Raw genomic sequence first — 26,721 nt, 5'->3', positions numbered from 1 at the left:
TAAGTGATCTGTGTATCTTCAGGACTCCTTTGGCACTCTTTCCTTCTTCTTCGTCTTTTTTTTCTTTCTTTTTAAAATTTTGATTCATTGTACACAAATGGGGTACAATTTTTATTTCTCTGGCTGTACACAAAGTAAAGTCATACCTTTTGCATAATCATACATGTACATAGGACTCTTTCTTCTTTATTAAACCGAACTGCTTGTTGAATCCCAAATTTGTGTGGTGTTTTATAGATTTCCCTGGACTTTTGAGTACATTGTCTCCTCTGTTCATTGAGCAACTTAGAGCTGTAGATGAAGATTAGGTTCACATCTCTGTTTCACCGTGGGGAGACTGAGGTCAAAGGAATAACGTGGTTTTCAGAAGACACTTAGCTAGGAAGAAAAGGATTTAGAATCCAAACCCAAGTTTTCTGATTTTCAGTCCAGAATTTCTTCTCTTCAGTTGTTAGTTATTGCCAGGAACTTGATGAGCTCCTTCTCCTATATGCACCTGTGAAAGGTGCATGGAAGACCCCTGGGGATTGGGCAGGAGTACAGTTTCACTCTCACTGAGCATGGTTGTTTTGTGATCTTGTGTGGATGCTCTGTGAGTGAGTGTGGATATTCGCCTGAGTGCAAGTATGTGGGATAAACACTCAGACAAGGAGCCTCCCTTCCCTCATTCTCCACCCTGGCTGTGTGGGAGGGAATTCTGGGTCACAATCACCACCATTAGAATATTAATAACATGTTCTTCAGAGAACAGCCTGAAGCCCTCCCACCCAACTCATCACCAAGCTCTTGGTCCTTGACAAAGGCATCCAGGAAGGACTAGCTAGCATTCCTCACCAGCCTCTTCCACCCACCACTCCCAGCAGGCCAGCCTGCTCACTAGTGCCCTGCACTGTTGGATGGGAACATCCGGGAACCCAGGCACCTCGCCCTACTTGCATTCAGAAGCAGGATTGGCTTTTTCCGTCCAAGAAGCACCACCCAAAGTTAATTTAGGTCGTCATGTGCTATCGGTTTTCAAATTTTTGTGATAGAGTGACTGGGAAATTAACTCATATCTTATTTTATAAAACCCAAAAGTCATAAAAAGCAGTTTTTCCATTGGTATTTACAAGAAGGATGGTCTAGCTTCAAATTTTGGTGCTTTTGTGTTGGGTAGGTGGGACTACTTGATAGGAGGCAGACATGGAAGGCTCTTTGAGAAGATGATGTTTGGACTGAGTGAGGAGAAGGGGCTAGCAGGAAAACAGCTGAGGAAGCACATGCCACAAGGAAGGAGCAGTGGGCACCAGCGGTCTGAGATGGGAAGGCATTTGGAGTGTCCAAGGAGTGGGGAAGTTCAGCCGAGCTGCACAGTGTGATGGTGGTCAATGAGGCTGGAGAGGCAGCAGGGTCAGATGTCAGAGGGCTTTGGTTTGTTCCTTTGCTAAATGTGGATAACTTCCCTCCCACTAAGACAGGTGAAAGAACCTCACAAAAAAAGAGAAGCATAATTCCAAGTCTAGGTCAGAGTCTCCTGGTACCATTGCCTAATAGAATACTAAAAGAATGACCGTGGAATTGTATTATTTTCTTGATTTCCCTACAGCCAATCAGGTAAGTGAGCAAAGAGCAAGACCAAAAGTTTCTGGTCTGGCCAGAACCGGCCTTTCTGTGGCAGATGATCGAGATGCAGAGAGGAGTAAAGAGCACCGATCAGGAAGCAACTAGGGCTCCTGGGCAACATCCATCTCAGCGCCATCGCCTTGGAAGTGACAGGGTAGTAGAAGGGGTGAGAGATCAGCAGAGGCCAGATCTGTAGTTGCCCCTCCCCAGGCTGCAGACGGTTGCAGGCCTCTCTGTCCCAGCAGTTCAAGGTGCAGTGTGTCCCCTAACCAGCATGCACCACACTTAACTTCGTCATTTTTTCAAGAACACCTTAGACTCCTTTTCCAGCTGACGGGATTTAGGAAAGACAGAGGGGAAGATAGAGGCCTCATTTCCCTTGCCATCAGGGCTGACTAGGAACTGGATTCTCTAAGATGGACAATGCCACAGCCTGCTTTGTCCTCATTCCAGCCTTGGCTCATTAGGCCACTGCACATTCCTCACTTGGTAATTAAAGGTGCGTTTTAGGGACATCTTAAATGTCTCTCCTGCAGTCTCTAAGTCCAGTCATGTCCCAAGCACTGGCTTAAAGGGGAGACTAGCTGTTTACCTCTTTCATGGACTGGTTGTGAGTCACTTGGTGTGGCCCCTTCTGTGCTATTTTTTCTGCTATTTTTGGTTCTTGCTGCTTTCAAATCCATTACTTCTGCTTCAACCTCTGGACTTGCTTTGCCTTGTGACTCTGATAATCAACTTTCTTTTGTCTACTGCCTCTCAACCCTGAATTCTAGTCTCTTTTGATTCGACCTGTGCCTGGAACCCCATTAACCTTTGCACTTTGCCCCAGTGGTTAACCTCACTGGGTCCCTGGGGGCCCCCCAAACTGGAACTTAGATGAAAAATAATGTATTCAGCTCAGCGTCCTTTAGATTCATCCATGTTGTTGCAAATGATATAATTTTAGCCTTCTTTAGGCCTGAATAGTATGCCATTCTGCATGTGAACCACAGTTCTCTATGCATTCGCCCACCGATGAGCGCTTCAGCTATTTGCACATCTTGGCTATTGTTCATGATGTTGCATGTTAAAAGCAGATTTTATATGTTCTTACTATCTAGAAAGGATAAGTATGTGAGGTGATGAATGTATTAGACTAGTTTAATTTTACAATATTAACATATATCATAACATCACATTATGCCCTGTAAATGTATACAATTATTACTTGCCAATTAAAAAATAAAAATAAAAGATAAAAAAAAGAACACGGTAATACAACTGGCCACTCAGTCCACCCCATTCAAGTCGTTCTGCAGGGTGTGGTGTCTTCCTGCAGCTCTAAGGAAATGTGCTCACCCAACATCCGCACATACTTTCCAGCCCTTACGGGGCTCCTGCCACTGTGCAGGCTATATTATAAGGAAAGGGGCAGGCTCTTCGTAGCGGTGTGGAAATGGAAGTGGTCTTTGGAGTTAGAGAAATCTGAGTTCAAGAGAAAGCCGCCTCACTTCCTCGTATGACCTTGGCCGGATGACTTGACTGTGAGCCTCAGTTGTCTCATCTGTGTGATGGAGGTAGTAATGCCTTCCAGGGTGAGGGCTGGCTGGGAACACTCATAGGGATAAAGCATTTAAAATTCCTGGGTTTAGGAGATGCTGAATGAATGACAGTTATGTGCAAATGTAACTATGTTCCCTCTCTCTCTCTCCCTTCCACGTTTCTTTCTTTTTTATCTTTTCTTCCAATAACACAGCTCTTCCCATCTCTAAATGCCTGTGCCCAAGGAAGAATTCACTCAGAAACTAAATTCCACTTTCAGGTTGCCTGCAGAACTCCCACTGCTGTCAGGGAGATTTCTGGACCTTTAATGAGGGTAGAATTTGATCCTAAGACTCCTTGTTAAGATAAAGACCTGGCTGGTTTATTAACTCTATCCAGCTGGGTACAGACTTGCAGAGAAATAATTAAACACTCCCTGCTCAAGAATGGTCAGGGTCTCAGAGAAAACCTGGCCTGGATGTTTGGAAAACGAGAAGTATGATCTTCCAGCTCTCTACAGGAATCATTTCCTGAGAGCCTGGAACTGGTGCGTCTTCCTTTCTGGAAGAACCCTCCTCCCCTTCACATATCTGGACCTGGTCTTAAATTGCATATCAGAGCATCAGAGTTTGTTTATCCACTCAGCAAATATTTACGGAACAAATACTGGACGGCAGATACTTTGCTAGGCTTGGAGTTGGGGCGAGGGTGCTTGGACATCTAGCTCATTAAAACCACTTTATAGAGAAAGAGACGGCGGCCCAGAGGGAGGCCGCAAGTCTAGGATAACAGGTTGGGTCAGGATGTGGGCTTGCTCTCACGCCCATGAAATGCTTCCTCCAGCAGAACAGGGCAGACCCCCTTCCTGCCCCTCTGCCTCCCCTCCCCTCTCCCAGGAGACTCTCCTTATGTCTGGCCCCTCAGTGTTAGCTGCTAGACTGCAAGCACCTGGGAGATGGGGTCATGCTCATCACTTCTTGACTGGCCTTGGGCCACCGGGCATTGTGACACATGGCATTGAAGCCCCTGCCTTCATTGATTCATTAAAAAAATCAGAATATGTAGATATTCAAATATACATTTCAATCCAAATGCTCCATACCTTGCAATTAGTAGCAATTTAGTGTTTGAATAATAATTATTAGTTATTATTATTCATTTTTTGGTAATGGAGATTGACCCCAGGTCTCTTTCATGTTAGGTAAATGCTCTACCACTGAATTAGATTCCTGCCCTTTTCTAGTTTTATTTTTTATTTTGAGACAGGGCCTCACTAATTCAACCAGGCTGAACTGTGATCCTTGTGCCTCAGTGTTCCCAGGGGCTCAGATTACAGGTGTGCACGACCGCTCCCCGTTCTATAGTAATCGATATTAATAACAATAACCTTTACTCAGACTTCTAGTTTGAGAGATATTTTCACGCATGTCAGCATGGTCATGTGCTCTTATGCTTGTCCTGGCATTAAATGCTATTATTCTTTTATTTTTATGGTGAGGAACTCAAAGATCAGAAGAAATTTTCTTAAATTTCAGCAAATAGTAGAATAAAGACTTGAATACTGGGTGTCAACTTTGTGACATCCTATTGTATTGCACTATTTCTACAAATAGAAACTGGAGTGATACAAATTGCAGAGAAATCATCTATTAAAATAAACTGATGAATGGAGCAGAGTAAGGGATGACTTTATGAAAGAAGTAGGAAACATTTAAATTGTCTTAGATGGAAGAATATCACTCAGGAGAGAGGCTAAGCATTAGATAGGAGTGTGTGTGTGTGTGTGTGTGTGTGTGTGTACATGTGCACACATGCATGTAGAGGGAAGAGGGGTGTGTGTATAGGCCATTCTGTGAAGAGACAGTAGCCCAAACAGGTCTTGAAAGAAGTGTGGCATGCTTATGGGATGGTGACTTCGAAGGCCTAAACCAGAGGGAAGAGGCAAATGGGGAGGAAGGTGGGAGGAAGATGGGCCCTGGGGTTAGTGTGGGGAAGAGAGAGTTCAAATCTCCTTCCATAATTTACTTGGGGCAAGTCTCTTATCTCAGTATGTTCCTCTGCTGCAATACGGCCATTATATTTAACCGCCACAAGGTGCTTATAAGGATTAAGCGTAGCCCCAGATTATTTTAGGTGATCAGAATAAATTACTGCTCGCTCTTCAATCATGGAGAGAACTGCCTTGTAAGTTTGTGATGCAAGGTCTATAAAGAATCTTAGCCTCAGTGTGAAGCATAGGCTGACCAGTGTGTGGACATTCCCGAGCAAGGAGAGGCTGGCCATTCTGTTTTTGTTTTGTGTGTGTGTGTGTGTGTGTGTGTGTGTGTGTGTGTGTTTTGGTCTGCTTTTGTTCATTTTTTAAAGAAAATTGTGGTGAGGATGGGTTATAAATTGGAGTTTGGAGGTAAACCAGGAAGGGGTTTACTTAAAGGACCTAAGCAAGAAGAAATGTACCCCAGCATAGCATAGTAGAGGAATGGAGCAGAAAGGCAGAGATAGAGCATGAGACAGCAACAGCAACCAACATTTATTGAGTACTTGCTGTATACCAGATACTGTCCTAAGGACTTGAAAGCTTTGTGTCAGGTATATTATACCTGATATATAACATACATAATATCATATTGTTACATTATATTAATGGACCAGATATATTAACTTGACCAGTAGTACTTGTAACACACCAGAGATGAAATTGTTCCCATCTATATTTGAAGGTAAGGAAAGGGAGGGATGGACAGGTGAAGGCATAAAAAATCTTCTAAAATCACTTTGTTCTCATTCTTTAGGAAGCAAGCCCACTTTCAAATTTCAACAAAGGTATTTATCTCTACCACTCTGTCATATCTAATGTGAGTATATTAGTATGTTTCCTATTATAATGTTTTATTCACTACTTTTATTCACTACTTACATGTAATTATAATCTTGGTGTTTATTTATATATATTATATAATATATAAATAGAACTTTATATTTACATATATTTAACATATTTTGTGTGTGTGTGTGTGTGTGTGTGTGTATCTTAGGTGTATTATTTTCATGACTATTGTGGTTTTTTTTTTTTTCTTTTTTGGTACCAGAGATTGAACCCAGGGACCCTTAATCTCTGACCCATGTCCCCAACCCTTTTTATGTTTTGTTTTGAGAGAGGGTGTTGCTGAGTTACTTAGGGCTTCACTGAGTTACTGGGATTACAGGCATGTGCCGTCGCACCTGGCTTTCATGGCTGTAGTTTTAAATGGTATTTTAATATTTTATTGAGTGGATATACCAAAATTGTTATATCTTTTCTGTGCACAAATCTTTGACAGCAACTCTTATGTCTTAAAGATGAATTTCCTGAAGTTGAATTCTGATGAAACAAAGGGGCCAGTTTCATGGCTTTTCGTTTCTATGGCCAATTTGCTTTCCTCGCAGGCTTGAACATATTTACAATGTCTTGAGAAATATAAGAGGCAACCAGTTTAATTGCATCCTTGGTGATATTGCATAACATTACTGCTAATTTTGGTAACTTTATTAGGAAAATATGGGGGGCCACTTCAATTTTAATTTTTAGCTCTTTACTTATTGGAGGGATGTATCGTTTTCTCTCACACTTGACTGATACTTGCAGGTTCCTCTGTAGTGTTTTGTTTTGTTTTTTGAAGATAAGCTTTTCAAAGCAAAAATTCGCCTGTTGGGATAAGCAAAGTATTTGAGGTAGTGGGCAGAGGAGTAAAGTTGAGAAATCAGGAGTTTTGAGTCTGAGAAAAACGTCATCCCTTAGCATCTACAGACATGGGGGCTGGAGTTGCTGTACTTGGAACTCATTTTAGTTTGGAGAGAGGTCTGAGCTAAACAAACATTTAGCAGTATGGCATATGCTATGGTTTGGATGTTGAGTGTCCCCAAACAGGTCATATGTGAAGGCTTAGTCCCCAGGGTGGGGGAACTGGAAGGTGCCATAGATCTTTCAGAGGTGGGGCCTAGTGAAAAGTCCTTAGGTCATTGAAGACAGGCCTTTGAAGGGATTGTGGAATCCCTGCTCCTGCCACTGCCCTGTGCACTATGAAGTGAAGTGGTCAAAGGGCATCTGCTGTGCTTGCACCATGTTGTTTTGGCTTTCAGCCTCCAAAACTGGGAGTTAAATAATCTTTTCCCTCTTTAAGTTAGCTGCCTCAGGTATTTTGTTATAGTAACACAAAGCTCACTGATACAACACATAAGCAATATTTAAAGTCATAAGTAAGCTCACCAAGAAATGAGTATATACACGAAAAGAAAATGATCTCAGGACTAAACCTGCCAGTATTTCAAAGTGACATAGGTGAGAAGAACCTATCATAGATGAAGAGATAAATTGTGGAGAATTAAGTGATTCATTTCACACTGAGTGGAAAAGATGGAAATCAAGTTCTGCGTATTTAAAGTCTGTGTATTAACCCTTAGCAATACTCCAAATGCTGGAGGAGAGAGGTTTTTTTTTTTTTTTTTTTTTTTTTTTTTCCTGGAGACATAAAACTTGGGTGGCTTGCCAGAGTCCCACCTCTAAATGTGTTGGGATAGCTAGTGAGGCCTTCAGGCCTGAGCAAGTTAGATGCTTCAGTTGCTGGTAGGACCAGGCTGCACATCCATCACTCCACCTGGTGCAGTACTCAGGGATCTCAGGGGAGCAAGAAAGGTCTGGTAATTAAGAAAGATTCCTTTCCTGAGCCGCAGTGGGTCACAGTGACTGTCAGGGTTAAAAGATGAATGGCTTCATAAAGACCACCTGAAAAGGCAATTGACCAGCAAGGGAAAAACAATCATTGCCACCCACCTACTACTGGCTGAGTCACCAATCAGAGGCCCGATAAGAAAACTGAGCTGCTTGGAATTATCTGCACTGGATATCAGTTAGTCTCATTTTATAGTCGTGAACAATACTCAAACAGCCATGGGATGCATCCCTTTATTCATAGGTACTCTGCTCAGTTCCTTCTCCGGATATGTAGAGATGAATGGACTTTCCCTGTCTTAGGAATTTATAGTATTGTAATACTCATGACTTCATTCAAGATTCTGAAAAAATTAAGGCTTCTTTTTTTTATAATACTGCCTGTGTGCATGTTTTAATCTTTTAAAATTTCATTTCAATAATGGTGTTGATTTAGAACCCAGTGTATAGTAAATGCTCAATAAGTAATTAACTGATGTGAAGCCTATGTGGGGTCACAGAGAAGGAGCCCAGAATCAAGAGCTGAAAGAAACAGCATTGAAGCTACATCTTTGCCAAAAATAGTTTGTAACTTCAGACAGGTCACTCTTCCTTCTCTGGATCTTAGTTTGCCCACCTGTTAAAAAGGAAGTTAGATTAAATTATTTTGGGAGATATTTTAGATTTATGATTAGGATTTGCTAAAATGTCTAAATGACCATAGTTAAAAAAAAGTCCCCTTCCTAAAATGCTACTAAATATCACAACATGCTTCCCATGGACAGGTTGGTGTTCTACAGGATTTAAGGAAGGGAAGCAGATGTGTGCCTGCTGTGCACAATCTGCCATCTTTGTGGAATTGCCTCTTCCCTAACAGTGCACAGATCCCAATTTCTCAGGAATTCAGCTTGATGGGAAACTTGACTGAGCAGTTTTCTGGAAATTGGTCCAAGGTCATTTCCCTGGCAGCATTACACTGGAAAGGTGACAGACTGTTTCAGCAGGTGCAGGCATCAGTACAGATGTTGGCTGGAAATATGGCCACCATAGATCTTCCTCATGCTTTGAGTCAAATGGGTGATGGATCGATGGGGACCCAACTCAGCACTCAGGTAGATGGTGAGCATGCTGCAAAGAGGAAAGTACTTTTTTCACTGGCTACCTCCTGAGACAGAACTTGCAGTGTGTTTGCTTTACGTGGAGGAGGTTCCTGCTTCAGAGCATCTAGCAGACTTTTCCTAAGGGAGTGACATTGTGGGCTGTATCCCCTATCCTTCTGCCGCCACATTGGTTCTGGTTCTGGCCTTCTTCTCAGCAGAATGACAGTCTCCTTCTTAAATGAGCGTCTGCTTTCAATCTCCTTCTAACCCATTTTCTACAAAAAAACTAGAGTCACTTTTCTAGGGGGAAAAAAAAAAGGAAATAGAAAACACTTCAAACAAATCAGGTCATGTGGTCCCCACCATGGTGAGCTTCCAGAGGCTCCCGAGGTGCTTGGTAGCATGAACACAGACACCCCTGTGTCCTGTGAGACCTGACTGGCCTGGCACTCTACCTAGCCTGTCTCCTCCTGTCCAGTTACATCACTGTCCTTTCCCTCCAGAGTTCTGCCACTTTGGGTTTCCCCAGGTCACTACATTCCTGCCCACCTTGGGAATTTTGCCTGGTCCTTTCTGTTCAGGAAACTCTTTTCTCTCTCCTTCTTTTATTCCTCCTTTGATTGAACTCACCTCTGAAAGCGCTTCCCTGGCCATTTGAAAGTTAAAGCTGTCACTCTTGTTTTTTTTCTTTCTCAGTTTGCTATCCATTATAATGTGCCAATATTTTTTTTACATGTTTCTCTCTGTGTTTTCCCTACTGACCCTACTGAACTATGAACTCCAGGGCAGCAGAAATCGTTCCTGTTATTTACTATCGTCTGTATCTCCAGTGGCTCCTTCAGTGCCACACATACAGCAGGTGCTCGATGAGAGCTTGCTAAGTGCCTGCCCTGGTTCTGTTCCACTTCCTTACTTTGGTTCCCCCCAGCCCACAAATGTCCAACGTGAAGATAAAGGGGAGAGCAAGATGGAAGCAACATTGAAAGAGCCTTCAAATGGAACCCGAGGCCACACAAGGAGCAGGACCTATATATGTCTCAAGTCACTGACCTCAGGTGACTTAGGTCAAGGTCACCCTTTGGCTGTAGAGACCTACAATGTCCAGAGCTGAGTATCAAGCGGCTACAGACTCTTGTTTTATGGACGTTGCTATTTGGTTAATCCATCCTTTTCTTGACCTTCCTTTAGTCTCGTAGCTCCTGTCAAGTAGCTCTGTATGTTCTTTTCCAACATCAGTAGGTAGGAGTTCCTCTTTGAATAATTTTAATGACTTTGTAATGATTTAAGAGCATTCTGCCTAGGTAAGCTCCCACTTTCTCTACCTCTTTTGCACTCATTCAGAGTTTTCTGAACCTGTTTCCCAACTGCAATTCCTGAGACCCCAAATGAAGTTCTTGTATAGTTTTTGAGTTGGAATTAATCAACCCCAACTGACTCAGAGCTTTCTAGTTCCCTAAATGTGCAGGATTTTTCTGACCTCTGCTCCTTTGCCTGTACTGTTTCATTGCCTAAAGTATCCTACCCTACTGAAAGATTAACTTACCCTTCAAGACTCTGTTTGAATATCATTTTCTTGTTAATGTCTGTCCCCATCTTCCCTGGCAAAATTAAAAGCATCTGCTCCATGGCCTTTATACATCACATCACTCTGCATTGTCCTTATCTGTTTGTGTATCTACTTTCTCCATTAGACACACATCTCAGGATTAGGGAGAGAGCCAGTTCCTATATCCCTACTTCTTAATGGTGTTTGTCACACAGTCAGCATTTGCTAAATGTTTGTGGAGAGAATACATACATAAATACATAAAGGAGCTTCCTTTGTGTAATTTCTGTGTGTGGCATCTTCTATCTGAGAAATTCATATGTGCATGCTTTCTGTTTGGATAGTCCCCCTTGGAAATTTTCTCTGTAGTTCCTGGTTCAGGAAGACCATCTTTCTTTTTGTGTCTTCGAGAATTAAACGGTTGGTTTGGTCTAGAAAACACTTTGCTGTGGCCTACTTTAAAAGCAATCTAGCAAGGTAATAATGGTCTCATGGGAGAAATTGGGATGCTGTTGAAGGCACACTTCTACTTCCAAATACTTGACTACACTATCCACCTGTAGAATTGGTTGTTAAGAATTCATGCATGCATTCATTCATTCATTCATTTATGACTCATTCATTCACTCACAGCAAAAAAATATCCATTGCTTTCTTGCCTGTGGCAGGAATGGTGTTGGTTCTGTGGGTAGGGAGATGCAAGAGGTAGAGTGATGGTCTTATTCCTTGTCAGGGAGCAGGCATAGACAGGCAGCATGGTATGATCCGTGTGTGCAGAGTTATGTGGAAGTAAAGAAAAGGAAGGCTTTCATCCACCTAGGGGGGTTAAGGAAGTCTTGAGTGGAGGGACTGTTTATGTTGACATTTGATAGATGAGTGAATTGTTCTGTGGATAAGGGCAGGGAGAAAAGGAGGAAAGGAGAATGAGGGAAGGTGGAGGGAACAGGAGTCACAAGGGCACAAAGCAAGGAGTTGTAGGTGTGCTTAGGGAATCGAAGGGGATTTGTAATTCACCATGGTCCAGATTTTGCTACTCAACAGATCGACATTACCTAAGAACTTTCTGGAATGGCAGAATCTTAAGCTTCATCTGGGATCAAGGAAGTCAGAATCTATGTCTTAACAAGACCCCCAGCTGGTTCCTGCAAGCATTAAATTAAAAAAAAATGGGCAAAGACATGTTTTCAAAAACTATAGCCTGCTTCAAATCACCTGGAGGCTCTATTAAAAAGCGTGTCACTAGGCTCCTCTTCTCAGTTTCGAGTCAGTAGCTGAGCATTCTCATTTTCAAGAGTTCCCAGGTGATGCTGCTGGTGGTGGTCCAGGCACCGCTCGGAGATCCATTGGGCAGAGTAGAGTGGATGGGCAGTTTCTGGGCAGCGAGCTAGGTAGGTAGCAGGAAATCCTGAAGGACCTTAACTGTAGCAGTTTGGACCTCATCTTGCACACCGGGGACCACTGTGCGGCCTTTACCCAGGACAGTGACAGGCCACATCTTTGTGTTGGGTAGATCTGTCTGGCAGCCTGTGGAAGACAGACAGGATATTGACAAGATGACAGATGTCTCATATACTCAGTGAAGATGATGACTTCTGAACCAAATCAGTGTTGGTGAGGTGGCTTTGATATAAATTCGGGGTTCGGAACCTGCAGGAGTCAGTGACTGACTGAATGTGAGGGTGGGAATCACAAGCCTCTGCCCAGCTGGGGACCCGTGTGCTGCAGGACAGCCTGCGGTTCACTCACTTCCTGTGGCTGCTGCCCTTTCATGCCTTCGCTTCACAAGACTGCCTCTGGCCCCCTCTGACAGGTTTCAGCCTGCAGTGTTTGAAGAAAGGGGCGCAGTAAACCATTCAGAAGTAGGATTTATTAATGGGAGGCATGTAATTACTGCCAGACACAGCAATTTGAAGAGTTTATGGCCGAAGTGTTTGGTGTCATTCATTAAAACAAAGTGGGCTCTTGGCATGGGCGCCGTCACCTTGTGACCAAACCCGTCTGCTTCTGTGAAGACCCCTCCCCCAGTCCTGCCAGTGGAGCCTGGCTGAAGGGGCAGAGGCAGATAAATCACCAGGACAGCGTGTCTGGCTCTGGAGTGACCTTGCTGGGACACGTTGGAGGAGACGGCTTTAAGCAGGGGTCCTGGGGGGTGATGGCCTGTTTTTATCTCCTGGACCCCTCATTCCACAGTGAGCTGCTGGCCGGCCCTTTCCTAACCACCACCTCCTGCACGCACGGCTTCTCCAAGGCCTCCCTCTCTCCCGTTTAGCAGCTCACCTGCTCCTCACAGAAACTGTGATGCAGAGAGCGGAGGAAACTGAGCCCAGAGGGGCTTGGCAAGCCTCCCAAAGTCATATGGACCAAGGGGCAAGTGTGTGCTGAGTTCTCACAAGCTGTTCTCCCTTTCCCTAAGACAGGACACTGCCCGAGCTCCTCCATGAGAGTCCTGGTGTGTTCTGAGAGCAGCCCTTTCAGTCAGAAGCGCTGGCGGCTGCTGAGCTGGAGTTTAAACCCAGGGTGTATCTGGAGTAATTCTCTGAATTTGAGAGAGTTGGGCCTCGGTGTCTTCAAACGTGAACTGGGCGAGGAAAACATGTGACCTCCTTCACACAGGGTTGTCATGTTCAGCAGGTTTGGCACAGATTTTTCTTTCCCCCATGACTCGTGACCCTTGCTGGGCCTCCCAGAAAGCCCTGCATGACCAGGACAGGGATGTGGATGCTCAGATGAGATAATGGAGAGAATATGCTTTGGAAAATCCTTGTGCTCTATTCAAATGTGAGGTAATAATAGGAAAATGGATCTGCCACCACCCTGCCAAGAAACTAGCAACTTTTGAGACAAAAAGCAGACCCGGAGTCTAGAATCTTCATTATTGTGGTTGGTTTTGAACAGAGAAATTTTTCTGCCCTTTCAAATATCTATCTCAAAAGGTTATTTGGAAGACTGGCGAGAATGTCCATAAAGCACAATATGGAACCCACTGTAGGCAATGGAGATCTGGCAGGTACTGTGTGCCAGGATGCTGCTCCATTCAACTGTCTCTTCCAGGGGCACTGACATCATACTTGTCTTGTACTCCCTAGTGCCCAGCACATAGCTTGGCACATGGGAGGTGCTTAGCAATTTGTTCAACTGATTTGGGTTCCATCTTATTCCACAGGTTCTTTGAATGCACAAGCCCATGTTTCACTCCTTTCTCTCTTTCAGAGCCAAGCCTCATATCTGGAGCAGAGTAGGTACTTAGTAAATTCAGATTGGATTGAGATTAAACTCTGTGAGAAATAAGGTGGACTCACCTCAAGTCAGCACTGAAGCACAGAGGAGCCCAGGGCTCCAGGTGGGACAGAAGCCTGGGACTTGTAACCTGAGTAGGCCCTGATCAAATGACAGGCTCACTTCAAAGGAACATGGGGGGTGGAGAGGGGAGGGGATGTGGTTTCTCAAATGCCTTTTTGACTGGGTGGGAGCCTCAGTTGGCAGCAAGGGTGGTTGCGGTGGAAGTTGGCAGCAGAGCAGAGGCCTCTGCCAGGGCTACAGAGACAGGAACAAATGAGCCAGAGGAAAGGAAGCAACTCAGATGGAGACGGAATGCATTTAGAATCTCCTTCCCCTCTCAGCATCCACGGGAACGGACGTGGCCGCGGTGTGTGTGTGTTGGAAAGAAAACAGGCTTTGCCGTCAAATAAATCTGTGTGCGGATTCTCTCAGTGCAAGCTGCAAGCCAGGGCTGTGGGGTTTTGAATGTGATGCTTTATTTTTCTGAATCTCCATTTTCTCACCTTAAAAAAAGATTAAAAAAAAGATCAGTGATTCTTGCCCTGCATGGTTGTTGTGGGTATAAAAAGAGTTTTGTAAGCAATAAAACAGGCATTTATTAAGCACCTGCTCTCTCCTAGGCACTGAGCCTAGTAGCTGTGTGGATTTAATCTGTTATCCCCTAATCATCCTGCAAGGGAGTTATTATCATCTCCAGTCTCCACTTTCCAGCAGAGAAAATTGAAGTTCAGAGGCATTGAGCAATTTGCTCAAGTGATAGGGCCAGAATTCCAACGGGCTTCTTTGTATAAAGACGACACCGTGGCATCGAACGTGACGGTAGATTTCATGAATCTTAGTCAAGCCCAAAACTCTTCCACAGCTGCAGTTTTCCTTCAGCCTCAGCACTTTTTCTTCCCTCTCCTCCTTCTTCTTCCTTATTCTTTTAAAGCTGAACCTTTGGCTAACCTGGCTGTCTGTGAAGAGGGTGCGTGCCCCTCAGTGATTTAGACATGAGGCGTTCTTTCTGTCCAGGTGCTCTTTGGCTTCCATGGGTTGTGGGGCAGGAAATTATTTCTAGGCGTCTGTATGAGAGCGGAGGAGAAACTGCTGAGGCTGTGGACAATACAACAGCATCTGAGATATCAAAAAGTATCCTTCTAAACAAAGCTGTCAACTCTTTTGACATTTAGAAAAATCTTTCTTGGAAACTTTAGCCATACGTGAGACACATATGAAAGGTAAGGAAAGCAAAGGAACTTCTGTGGACATCCACAAAGCCTTGTGTCTTGATGTATCTTTGCTTCAATTTCTCACAGTGATCCCATAAGAAATGTAAGATCCAAATTCCACATAAGAATGTCCAGAAAGGTAAATATTTGTTTGAGATCTTACAATGTTAGGCATCAAAACCAAGGTTCCAAGCCTACTCTGTTTGGTCCTAAAGTTTTTCTCTTCCATTCTTTCCTTTTGCTTTCTGCTTCTAAATGTGCATGTCTTCTGATAGTAGCCTTTGCTTTCTCTAACCCCCACTCCTTATGGAGTCCATCCTTTTGTCTTTAATGATGCTGGAGAGATCTTACAAGTTCAAAAGGAAAAGGACGCCTAGCTTTAAGATTGCATGGGACTAACTACCACAATCTGCAGCAGAAAACGGAGGTGAGCACAATTTTGGAAGGTACCCTTGGTGAAATGGACACTGACTGGATAGTTCTATTCTTGGATATGGACTCAACATCATGAATAGCTGTGTTGTTGCGGGGAAGGTGTCAGGGTGGGCTGGGTTTGGAAGAGGAGGAGGATGCAAGAATCCAGCAGGGACGAGAACCTCCTCCTCTTTTCAGTTCATCCAACTCAAAGCCAGTCTTATGGACCCATATGCAGTCTCCATTGTTAAGTGGTTTCACTTAACTCCTGGATGCTGGAGGTGGAAAGTAGCCGATGGTTCCTATCTTGTTTAACATTTAATGCACCCTTGAGTTGTAGGTGATGAAAAATCAAAACAAGCTACCAGCACCTGCTTTGCATGCCATTCTGAGAATTCTCCTTCCGGAGTAGCGGGAAGCTTACCAGCTCTGGTGTTCAGGAGATATGGTTTTAACTTTCAGCCATATCACTTATCTGGATGCTTTGGAGAAGCCATCTAGCATCTCTTGCCACAGGTTCCTCATCTGTAAAGCGAGTACAACAATGCCTGCTCTTTAGGTCATTGTGGTTGTCGAGTGCTTGATACTGGGCAGACACTCATTGCATTTTAATTCTTTTTTTTCTCCTTGTATCTCAAAGTGCACATTCTGTGCCTATAATTTCTTAGGTAGAGAGGTGGAGTGATGACCTATGTTTTTTAGGACAATTTGGATCCACCCAGATTGTTGGCAGGGACTGTCAGTTGCCGTTTAAGACTTAAGCCAATGCCCATTATGTCATTATGGAGCCTGCAAAAGTGATTACTAATGTTACTTTTCCAGTTCACTGCAGAGCAGAGGGGAGAGTTTTTTCACACTGCTGGCGTTTTGTTGGAGCACGACGATACGAATCACAGATGGCTTCCTCAGCAGATGTGGCCCTGCAGAACTGCAGTGCTGGTTTACAGGGATTTAATGAAAACCTGGCCCTCTTCCAGACTTGAATCAGTCCTCTGGGGTTCTCAGCTAATGCACGTACAGACGGATCTGCAAATGTCCAGCCCGTAGATGGTGTGGGGAAAGCTGGGGTGAATCGATTTTTACCTGGGAACTGGAGCCCAACCTGTGTGGCTGAGTTCACAGGCTCAGGGCCTGGGAGCTGGAACGGTGATGTGGAAGGGAAGGTGGTACGAGAGCGGCTCTGCCTGGAGGATGTCCAGATGGCTGCTGCCCAGCTGGGGTGATCTGGGCTCAGGGTAGAAGGATGGCTTTCTCAGCTGCTTGGGGCTCACAACACTTTCTTCCTTGCCATGGATTAGGCAAAAAAGGAGTGAGCAGGAGTCTTAAGTGGGGGATATAGAATAACAGTAGTTTCCATTTAGTTCATATTATTGATGGGAACGGAATTTGCCTTTTATTGCTTTTGCTTGAAGTGCTCTTACTCCTCAAATGGTCAGTTTATCTCTTCTATTTTGTCTTCAGTGTCATCTCTCAGAGAGGGTTTCCTTGATTGCACCCTGAACAATCATCTCTAAGTTCTTTGCCGTATTCTGAGCTGTACAAGGGTAACACATCATAATTTGTCTGTTTGCTTTCTGTTTTGGATCTCGAGTAGAATGTAGCTCCTTGAGGGAAGGAGCTCTGTTCATCTTGTGGACAAGATGCCTGTGCCTGGTGTAGTACCTGGCACAGAGTAAACATCCAGTGAGTACTGGCTGGTGATTGAATCAATTTCAGGGCAAGAATAAGAGAGATCGGTGTTTGCACCTTAATGCCACCATTTATAAGCTGTAATACCTTGCAAGATGACTTAGTCTCAGATTTTTACTTTCAGATTCTTCATCTGTAAAAAAACGATAAAAATATAGAGAGTAGCTGTTTATGAAACATAGCAGTGAGCAGTAAGAAAAGTTCGGTAAGGTGAAGCTATTACTATGCTGTCATTGAAGAATTAAATTAACCACCAACCAATATTCATGAATATTTCTCTTCAACTAGCATCTATTGAATAGATATTCCATGCCCCATACCAAGCACTTTTACCTGCTGTATTTTATGTGTTTCTCTGCACAACCATGTGAGATGTTCTTCTCATTTTAGAACAAAGGAAGCAGAGTCTTAGGGAGATTAAGTGACTTGAACAAGCTTATATAGCTGCACAGTGACAGAGGCAGTATTAAATCCATTTCTATTTTTAAAGCCTTAATTTCCCCCCCATAATTCCAGGCTGCTTCCTATTAACACTTACTCTGGATAAATAAACATAAGGAAGCCACATTCTCTGTCCTCTGGGGGCTCTGGTTTAGGTGATAAGACATATGTAAGAGTAAAATGAACACTAATAAAAATCCAAGTTTTTTTTTTTTTTTTTAATGCTGCTTTGAAGTTCACAAAGCCTATCCCAATATTTACAACACATTTAAGTTTTAAAAGATTATTATCTGGGATGTATAAATAATTCATACAAGTCAATAGAAAAAGACAAACAACTCTGTGGAAAAAAATCAGTGGATTACAAGGAGGCAATTCAAATAGCCAATAATCACATGAAAAATGTTGGTATTACTAGATGTTGGGGATAGTTCAATGAGAACAATCAGATACCATTTCCCATTCATGAAATTGGCAAAAATAGCAGAGAAACCCAAGTGTTGATGAGCCTAAGGTGAAATAAGAACTATTATAGCAGGCTGGTGGGATTATAAATTGGTAAAATCATTCTGCAGAACAACTGGCAATACCTATTAAGGGCAGATACCAAGAAGGCAGTGGAACCAGAATTTCCTTTATGAAGTAAAAATTTAGAGGAAAAATCTCCTGAATACATACAAAAAGAGATGTGCAAAAATATTAAGTTTCAGTGTTCTGTATAATAGTAAAATATTAGAAATAATCTAAGAGAACATTAATAGGGGTGCAGATAAATTAGCAGGTCATTTGTAGATGAAATATTGAAACAACAATTGAAAGAATAAATTAGTGCTATGCTTAGCATTGTCGAAATGTCACAGAAACATGCTGCTGAATAAATAAAACCAAGTTGCAGAAATGCACAGCCATGATCTCATTTATGTACTTTTAGAAAACACACACAATAAAAGACTGTATTAACTCTGCACACCTTAAGACCTGATTAGGAAGCATACAAGGTGCTAGAGGGTAAGAAATAACTACTTCTGTCTGGAGAGGAGGGGACGTGCCTTGCAAGGAGCCTTCCAGTGAGTCTTCAACCCAATGGTGTGTGTGTGTGTGTGTGTGTGTGTGTGTGTGTGTTGCAGTGTTGGGGATTGAACCCAGGGCTTTGTGCATGCTAGGTAAGTGCTCTATCTCTGAGTTAAACCCTCAACCCCAATGAATATTTCAATTTAAGAAAAGCAGTTGCTACAAAATACTAACATTGTTAGATCCAGGTGGTGGATCTTTGAACTTTTTGGAGTGCTTGGGATTTCTTATACAACAAATTCCTAACTGGCCCAGAGCTTCTTCCCCAGATCTTATCTAATTGCATCCTTATTAGGGCCCTGGAGGCAAGAAGGCAAGAGAGGAGGTTCAGCTCCACCTTTAGTTTCAGTCCTGTCTCCTGGCACCTGCCCTTTGTTGTGCTGGTTGGGGCTGGGGCACAGGTGCAGAAGAGACCCAGATTTTCATTAGAAATGAGCCTGCAGCTATGGGGGTGGGGAGGGATGGGTTCAGGGGAAAGGCAGAGAGACAGGAGGGCGAGGGTGCTGAGGTTTTGAGAAAAGGCAGAAGAAACAGTTTCGTAGAGGAGTAACTCATTCAAGGTCCTGCCAAGGTAGAGCTGGAATCTGTCTCTGCTCACTTAACCCCATGTTCAGATTAAAAGCCGGAGTACGTGAGAGGCCCGGCACGTACTCACGTGCTCTGATCCCTGCAGGATTAGTGAGAACCCAGCACTGCTGTTGAGTGCCTGTGTGGCCTTAGGCAGCCCACCCAACTCTCTGAGCTTGGGTCACTTTTTTTTATTTTTATACTTTTATTTGTGGATGGACACAATACCTTTATATTATTTATTTATTTATTTTTGCTGTGGTGCTGAGGATCTAACCCAGGGCCTCACACGTACCAGGCAAGTGCTCCACCACTGAGCCACAACCCTGGCCCAGCATGGGTCACTTTTGCCTTTCTGAGAGTGTCATTGAGAAACACAGAAACATCACATAATGTCCCCTTTCGGGACATAGCAGAACTGGCATTGTGTCACATCCTTTATATTTATTCCACAGCCATTCCAATTGGTTTCAGTCATTTCGGGGTCACTCGTTTTATTACGCGCTCCTCACTCCTGCCCTCTCTCCCAACTCAAATCAATACCGTTTCCTAGGGACAAGTGTACAGTTAACTGTGTCCAAGAATTGAGCTCACCTTTCCCGTCGAGTCAGTCACAGCCAAGAGGAGCAGAAAAGCAGCTCCTTTTCTCTGGAGTTCTTACTCCTCTGAGTTCAGTCTAAGGGTTCATCAATTTTGGAAGTAGGCAAATCGCGGGTCCCCCTTGCATCTTTTAATATAACTTACAACAGAAGGATGCCTTTGGCTGATTCTATATGTTGGATTTTCCAACTCACATGAAGGATTGTGAATAGGAAAAGGAGCAAAGACTAAGATACACGATTCCCCAGTGATATGGAGGAAGTAAAACTGCTCTTATTTGTGAGTATTAGAGACTGGTCTATTTTTGTCCTTTCCACGAGTTCTGTGACATGAAAACTTGGAGATCACGGAGTTGATCTGGTAGCAACTCTTCCAATGAGCAGTTCCTGCCTACCCCACTGTGCAACTTTTTATTTTGTTTTATCATGCTCTTATGTGTTCTTTTTAATTATTGCTAAGTGTGCTATAGATCATTGCCATCATTGTTCTTTTTGATTTCCCAGTTATTTGACTAGTGGGAATTCCTTCAACCCAGTCCTTAGGTCCTTTTGACATGTTTCCATCCATCGGTGGGTGCCTCCTTGTTCTTTGGCACGAGATATTCCAGACTTTGTTTTTTGTCCTAGAACTAAGATTAGCAATTTCTCCATAGAAAAATGGTTCTTTTTGGTGGATAATGGAATTTAGAAATCAAGATTTGGGTACTATGTGTGCTTGCTGCTATAGGAGTATCATTACTTCTGGGTCTTTTCAGTGCAGAGAAAATTACATAAACACATTTCTCTTTCTCCCTACCCCACGACACACACACCCTATTTATTGTGTATCTCTGGAGAACTTTAAAACTGGCTTTGATGCCTCTAAAACCATAGAGTTCATGTTCACCTATTCATATTTGTGCTTCTCATGTTTTACAGTAATTATAGTTTGCATAAAAAATAAGTATATTTACTCATTTGTTCTATCCCATGTACATATAACAAGACAATCACCCTGGACTCTTCAAAAATATCAATGTTCTGAAAGAAAGCAACAAGGTGAGGGGAGATTCTGTATCAGATGAAACGAAAGAGCCCTGACAATCGAATGCAGTGCATGATCCTTATTTGAATTCTGTACCTTACTGCGGTACTTTGAATATAGAACAACATTGGATAACATTTTATAAATTTAAATTTCCTGGGTCTCGAAGTGATATCTTGTGGAAAGAATGTAATTTTTTGAAAGAAATAAGAGATGCATATTGAATTATTTAGGAATGAAGTGTTTTGATGTTGGCAAACTACTCTTAAATGGTTCACAAAACATGCCTGTGTACACATACATAAAGAAAAAGAAAATGTGTACAAGTAGGGAAAAATACTAACTGTTGGTAAATCAAAGTTTAGGAAAAATAATTGGATTATTCTTTCAGCTTTTTCTGTTGAAAATTTTCTATTTGAAACTTTTCAAAATAAAAAGGTAGGGGAAATAGTGTCGAGCATTGCACATGGAGTGTCACATCGAGTTTTACATCCCAAGTACTGACTTTGTGCTGGGCCACGGTAAGTGTTAAAGTGCATTGATGTGTTAGTCAGCTTTTACACTGCTGTGACCAAAAGACCTGACAAGAACAATTTTAGAAGAGAAAGAGTTTATCTGAGGCTCATGGTTTCGAAGGTCTCAGTCCATAAACAGCTGACTCCATTGCTCTGAGCCTGAGGTGAGGCAGAACACCATGGTGAGATGGCATGGAGGAGGAAAGCAGCTCAGGATAAGACAACAGGAAACAGAGAGAGAGACAGCATTACTCACTAGGGACAACATATATATCCCAAGGCTCACCCTAGTGACTGACCTCCTCCAGTCACACCCTACCTGCAGTTAATCCCCATCTGTAGATTAATCCACTAATTGGGTTACAGCTCTCATCATATGATCATCTCACCTCTGAAACCTCTTGTATTGTCTCATGAGTGAACTCTTGGGGAAGACCTACCTCATTTCTAAATCATAATAATTAGGTTTTTCCTCACCATCACAATTCTCTGAGCTAGCTAAACTCACCTACTTGATGGCTAAGGCATCTGAGGCTCAAGAGGAGCAGAAACTTGTAGGTGAGGAGGCCGGGGCCCAGAAAGAAGCTCCTACTGAGGCCACTGGTTAGAGGGGTCATAGCAGGACTAAGATTCTTCCTCCAGTGGGCAATCCATTGCCTCAGAAAAGTTCTTCCTTGTTGTTTTCTTTCCATTTTAAAAAATATTGCTGCCAGCTCTACTAGGCCCATTTTGAAGGGAAAAGATTCTGTTTCCCCATTTCTTCCCCTTTGAAAAAGATAAGCATCCAGCTTCCTGTCCTCTGGCCTTTGCCCAGACCTTTTATACCCATTACTTTCTGCAATGCATGTTCTTGTGGTTATTGGGTCACAACTTTATCAGATTCCAGAGATGTGAAAACCCGGAGCAGGCAGCAGGGCCTTTCGACTAAGGGCAAGCATTTCCATTCATTAGCAGAGGGACAGTGATTCTTTGTCTGCTTCTAGCTATTTGCACGCTATTCACTTTATGTGTAAGCAGAGAGTTAGCGTAGCAGTGTTCTGTGCACCAGGGGTTATGACCTATTAGTGAGTCTTGAAATCAATTTAGATGGTAGCTGTCAGCATTTAAAAAGTGATTTAGAATCAAATTGGAAGAATAGAAGCTATTAGAGTATATGCTCATTATAAAGGTAAGTATTGTTTTGTGAATACACATGTATAGGCACAGAAGTGCACGCATATGTTTATTCTGGGTGATGGTACAAAATACATTTCTTTTCATGGGTCACTGTTAAAGCAATTCATACACTTCTAGTCCAAGTCTGGGACTGGCAAGTGACTGGTTTTGTGAACACAGTTTATTGGAACACATCCATACCCAATGTGTACTGTCTTTGATTGCTTCTACAACGCACTGGTAGAGTTCAGTAGTTGCCTACAGTATTTACTGTTTGGCTCTTTACAGAAAAATTTGTTGTCCTCTTCTGGCCTAAGATATTGAAGCGAAAATTTCAATTTCAAAGTCTAATAAAGCTCCCATTGTATATGATTTCTAGAATTTCTATTTCTGGTATTTCTCCCCCAGTATCCATCTCAGCTGCAATGCTCACAAACAGATTCATGTACCTGCATGTGTAACTACAGAAATGAAGGCATAATAACAGCAATGATTGCTCAGGAAACCAGAAGTATTCAGATGTAATGTCCTTCCAGCACATCGCCAACAGGATGACCTTTCTGTCCTAGGAAAATATTTTGATGTTTAACCTCATTGCATTCAACCAGACGTTTCCTTGCACAAATTTTCGAGTGAAATATTTCAATCCTGCATTCATCTTAGGGGCCACGTGTCTTATCCAAGTTAAATATTTCCAGAAAATAAATGTCTAGACACCGTCTCATATAAATTAAGCACCCGGTTTTTAAAAGATTCCTAGCAGACCTCCTTTTGGGTGTGTGGGTGAGTATAATTTTATTCCTGTGAAAAATGCTAGGTAAAACCTGATGTGCCTAAGTCAGTGCACCTGCAGGTGGCTAATGAGTGCTACTTAGTCATTAGCGAACAGTGGTGTGTGCATGCCTGTGTGTGTGTGTATGTGTGTGTGTGTGCATGCAAGCACGCCAGGGAGGGGGAGGTATAGGGAAGACAGGTCCCAAGGTGAGTATTCAGAGTACAGCTCCTTTTTCTTTCTAATGATCATCTATAAGACTTGCAGGTGACACAGCACAAGTACATGTCCACCTACATCAGAAAAGCCTCCAGGCCTGCTGAATCCTCTCTTCGGAGGATGAGATCAGGTGAGTGAAGTGCATGAGGATAGAATTCTGCTCTGTCTCTTGGGCTATGTATTTCGTTCATATTTCAGGTCTTTCAATTTGATGGGCTTTATCCAATTCCACTGAGCTATTTTTAGTGCTTTTGATATTTCTATTTTTCTTGATATACACTTCTGCTTCATTGAGATAGACAATTTTTTCCCACCAAAGTGTGAAATTCTTAGGAAAACTCAAACACTTCAAACAAAGTTGAAACATTTTCAAGGCACTCTTGTATTTTTAAAATGTCTTTATGTTTTATATAAATGTCACATATATACAATTTATATTCAAGCAAATATAACTTCAAATGTTATAAATCATTTATAGTTAACATAAATATATTATAATCATACCTTATATAAATATTATAAAATGTTTGTATTTTATATAAATATTACAGTATATATCATGTTTATATATAATGATAAGTATATACATGTATAATGAAATATTGTTAATAAAATAAAAATGTTATAATTTATTATATATTCTCATTATGTATTTTAGCTGCATTTTTGATTAAAAAAATCTCATGAGGGAATTTGCAGTGAAATACATTGATTGATTTGAAAGTCAATGGATAGATAATAAAAGAAGCAGTTATTATATTTTTCTTTCTTTTTTTCTTTTTTCATGGTGGTAGGGATGGAACCCAGGGGCACTCCTAAACTTCATCCCAAGCCCTTCTTCTTTTTCATTTTGAGAAAGAGTCTGCTAAATTACCCAGGTTGGCTTCAAACTTGTCATCTTCTTGCTTCAGCCTCCCATGTCACTGGGATTACAATGTGTGCCACCTCGCCCGGCCTATATTTTCTAGATTTTTGCAGAATCGTATATGGTACTCTCCTGTGTTATAAGTATATATGTATATGTATTATGTCTTATGTAATACATAAGCTATATATTATATATCTAATCTTAGGAGAAAAAATATATGTACATATTAGGAGAAAATTTGGGAGAGAAGGCAGGTGAGGAAGCCACGAGAAGAAAGGAAGGAATTTGATGTTTCTTTGAGATACATATAAAAGGCTTTTTTTCTTCTTACCCAGAATCCTGTGAGAAACAGACAAATTTCTGGAGATGGCACTGTTTTCCTCTTTTCAGTGGATGCCTTCCTGGATGCCTGCTGTGCGCCAGAGATAGGAAACAACATCTATACCCTAATGGTTCTTGTGATGCAGAGACGGTGAGGTGGGGAGAAGGCACAGGAAATAGACACATCTGCAAGATAATTTCAGACAGTGGGAATGTTTGGGATGGACAAGGGCAGAAAGTGTGTTGGAAGCTTCATCTGGGAAGGCCTCTGCAAAAAGGCGATGTGTGAATTGAGCGCTGAGTGCAGAGAAACCCAGTGTTGCAAAGATGAAGGCAAGAGTGTTCAAAGCAGAGAGAAGACCTGGTGCCAGAGTCCCAAGGAGGGAACTCATTTTGAGGTCACATTTTCTACAATAACTTTGGATCACTACTTTTGAAAGTAGGCTTGAGGGATGCTTGCCCCTTAAGATCACAGAGGAAAAGGATTCTGCAGTGAAATGACTTTTAGTAACTGGGTGGGATTAAGGTGACATGTATTTGCTGAGCGGGCACTTACTGCAAGCTCTATAGCGAGCTGGCCAGTCTCAGCTGTTCCAAACTCTGAATATGAGGTTCTGGGAGAGATTATATTTCCAAACAATGTCCACAATAATTCTCCTATTCCACATTCCTATCCTTCGATATGGCTTTGACATAAACGAATTTCAATAGAGGAGGTTCAGCTTCCCTCCCTTGAATCTGGGGGGTGAAGGTTGAGACTACACTGTCCTTCTATTTGACTTTAGAGGCCAGTCAAAGGGAATATAGTGTCTGCCAGGTTTTATTGGGTCAATACTCTTGGAAGCGAGGGTGAGGAAGCACAGAAGCTAGGTGGATTGGCTTCGTTTAAGTGTTCCACTTGACAACCTCAGCTGACATCTCATCCACAGATGGCAAACCCTGGACATGTGAGTAAAGGAGACCTCTTCTGCTACCACCTCTCAAGTCACCCTAGCTTTAGTGTCTTCCAGTTGAGGGCCCAAATACTGCAGAGCATGCACAAGCTCTTTGTTCTTTCCAATTCCTGGCCCACAAGAAAGTGGTTGCTGTTTTACATTATCAACGTCTGATGGTTTATCTCAGAGCAGTAGACAACTGGAGCAGCTGCTTATGCCTTCATTGTCAGCTGTGGGCACCAATGGTCTTTTTAGGCAGGAGAGTCTGCTGCTTGAGCTCTAGCATCGTTGGGTGAAAGAAGTCATCCTGGTGGGATTCCAGAGGCAGGTCCTTGGCCACCAGGGTGAGCAGACAGGCTGGGGAATTCAAACAGAGTGAAAATCAGGCAGATAATTGCACTCTCACACAGTCCTTGCAGGTGGACAACCAACCAGCATCTATGTGCCTGTACCCGCCACCCATTGGCCTTCATGCTTTCTTCCAGTCTTGTCCCTTCTTCCACATGACCCCTTCTCAAAGTGGAAGACATGCATCTTTTACTGTGTTCCAACCAAACTATCTTATTTGCCATTCTTTGAAAAACTCCAACTCCAAGTGTTTGTTCAGAGTGTTTCCATCCATGCAACACCTCCATGCAAATGTAGCTTTCCCAGCTGGGAAGGATTGCATGATTAACCCCCTGCAGTTCAGAGCATAGTGATCAATAAGAGTGTTGGGAAATATTCTGCCTGACACGGGCCCTTACTCAATGACTCAATAGATGGTGAGCACATTACTTAACATGTCTAAGCTTCAGATTGTTCATCTGTAAAATGAGGATGATGATAGCAATGATATTTCATGGAAATATCGTGAGAATTAAATAAGTCAACTTGTGAAAATGTCTATGACAGCACTAGGCTCATAGTAAGCACTGTAAACATATATTAAACACACACACACACACATACACAAAATAGGATATACACATAGGTATGTATAATATATTTATATGCATAGTATATGTACATATATATTTTTCCCCTTGAAGTTCTCACTACCCTCAGTGTTGTTTTAATTGTATTGTTGCCAGGTGGTTGTATATATTCTGCACCTACCTCCATGGCACACTTTTTAATGAGAGTGAAGCCGATCTTTGTCATGGTTGCTTTATCTTGGAAACAGTGTCAGGCTGTCTCCTCCAGGGC

At 42.5% G+C, this 26,721-nt stretch overlaps 1 long non-coding RNA gene across 1 annotated transcript; it reads left to right on the top strand.

The window, feature by feature from the left end:
• Positions 1 to 3,021: 3,021 nt before the first annotated feature.
• LOC306660737 lies at positions 3,022 to 26,481 on the top strand. The gene is made up of 5 exons (XR_013763726.1): positions 3,022 to 3,158; positions 4,390 to 4,459; positions 5,913 to 5,975; positions 22,827 to 23,539; positions 24,613 to 26,481. It is a non-coding gene; the product is annotated as an uncharacterized lncRNA (long non-coding RNA).
• The last annotated feature ends 240 nt before the right edge of the window (positions 26,482 to 26,721 follow it).

This window comes from Sciurus vulgaris, assembly GCF_902686455.1.
Source record: "Sciurus vulgaris genome assembly, chromosome: 1".
In the NCBI taxonomy this organism is placed as follows: domain Eukaryota; kingdom Metazoa; phylum Chordata; class Mammalia; order Rodentia; family Sciuridae; genus Sciurus; species Sciurus vulgaris.
The sequence above is the reverse complement of the archived record's forward strand: the minus strand, read 5'-3'. Positions and strand labels throughout refer to the sequence as shown.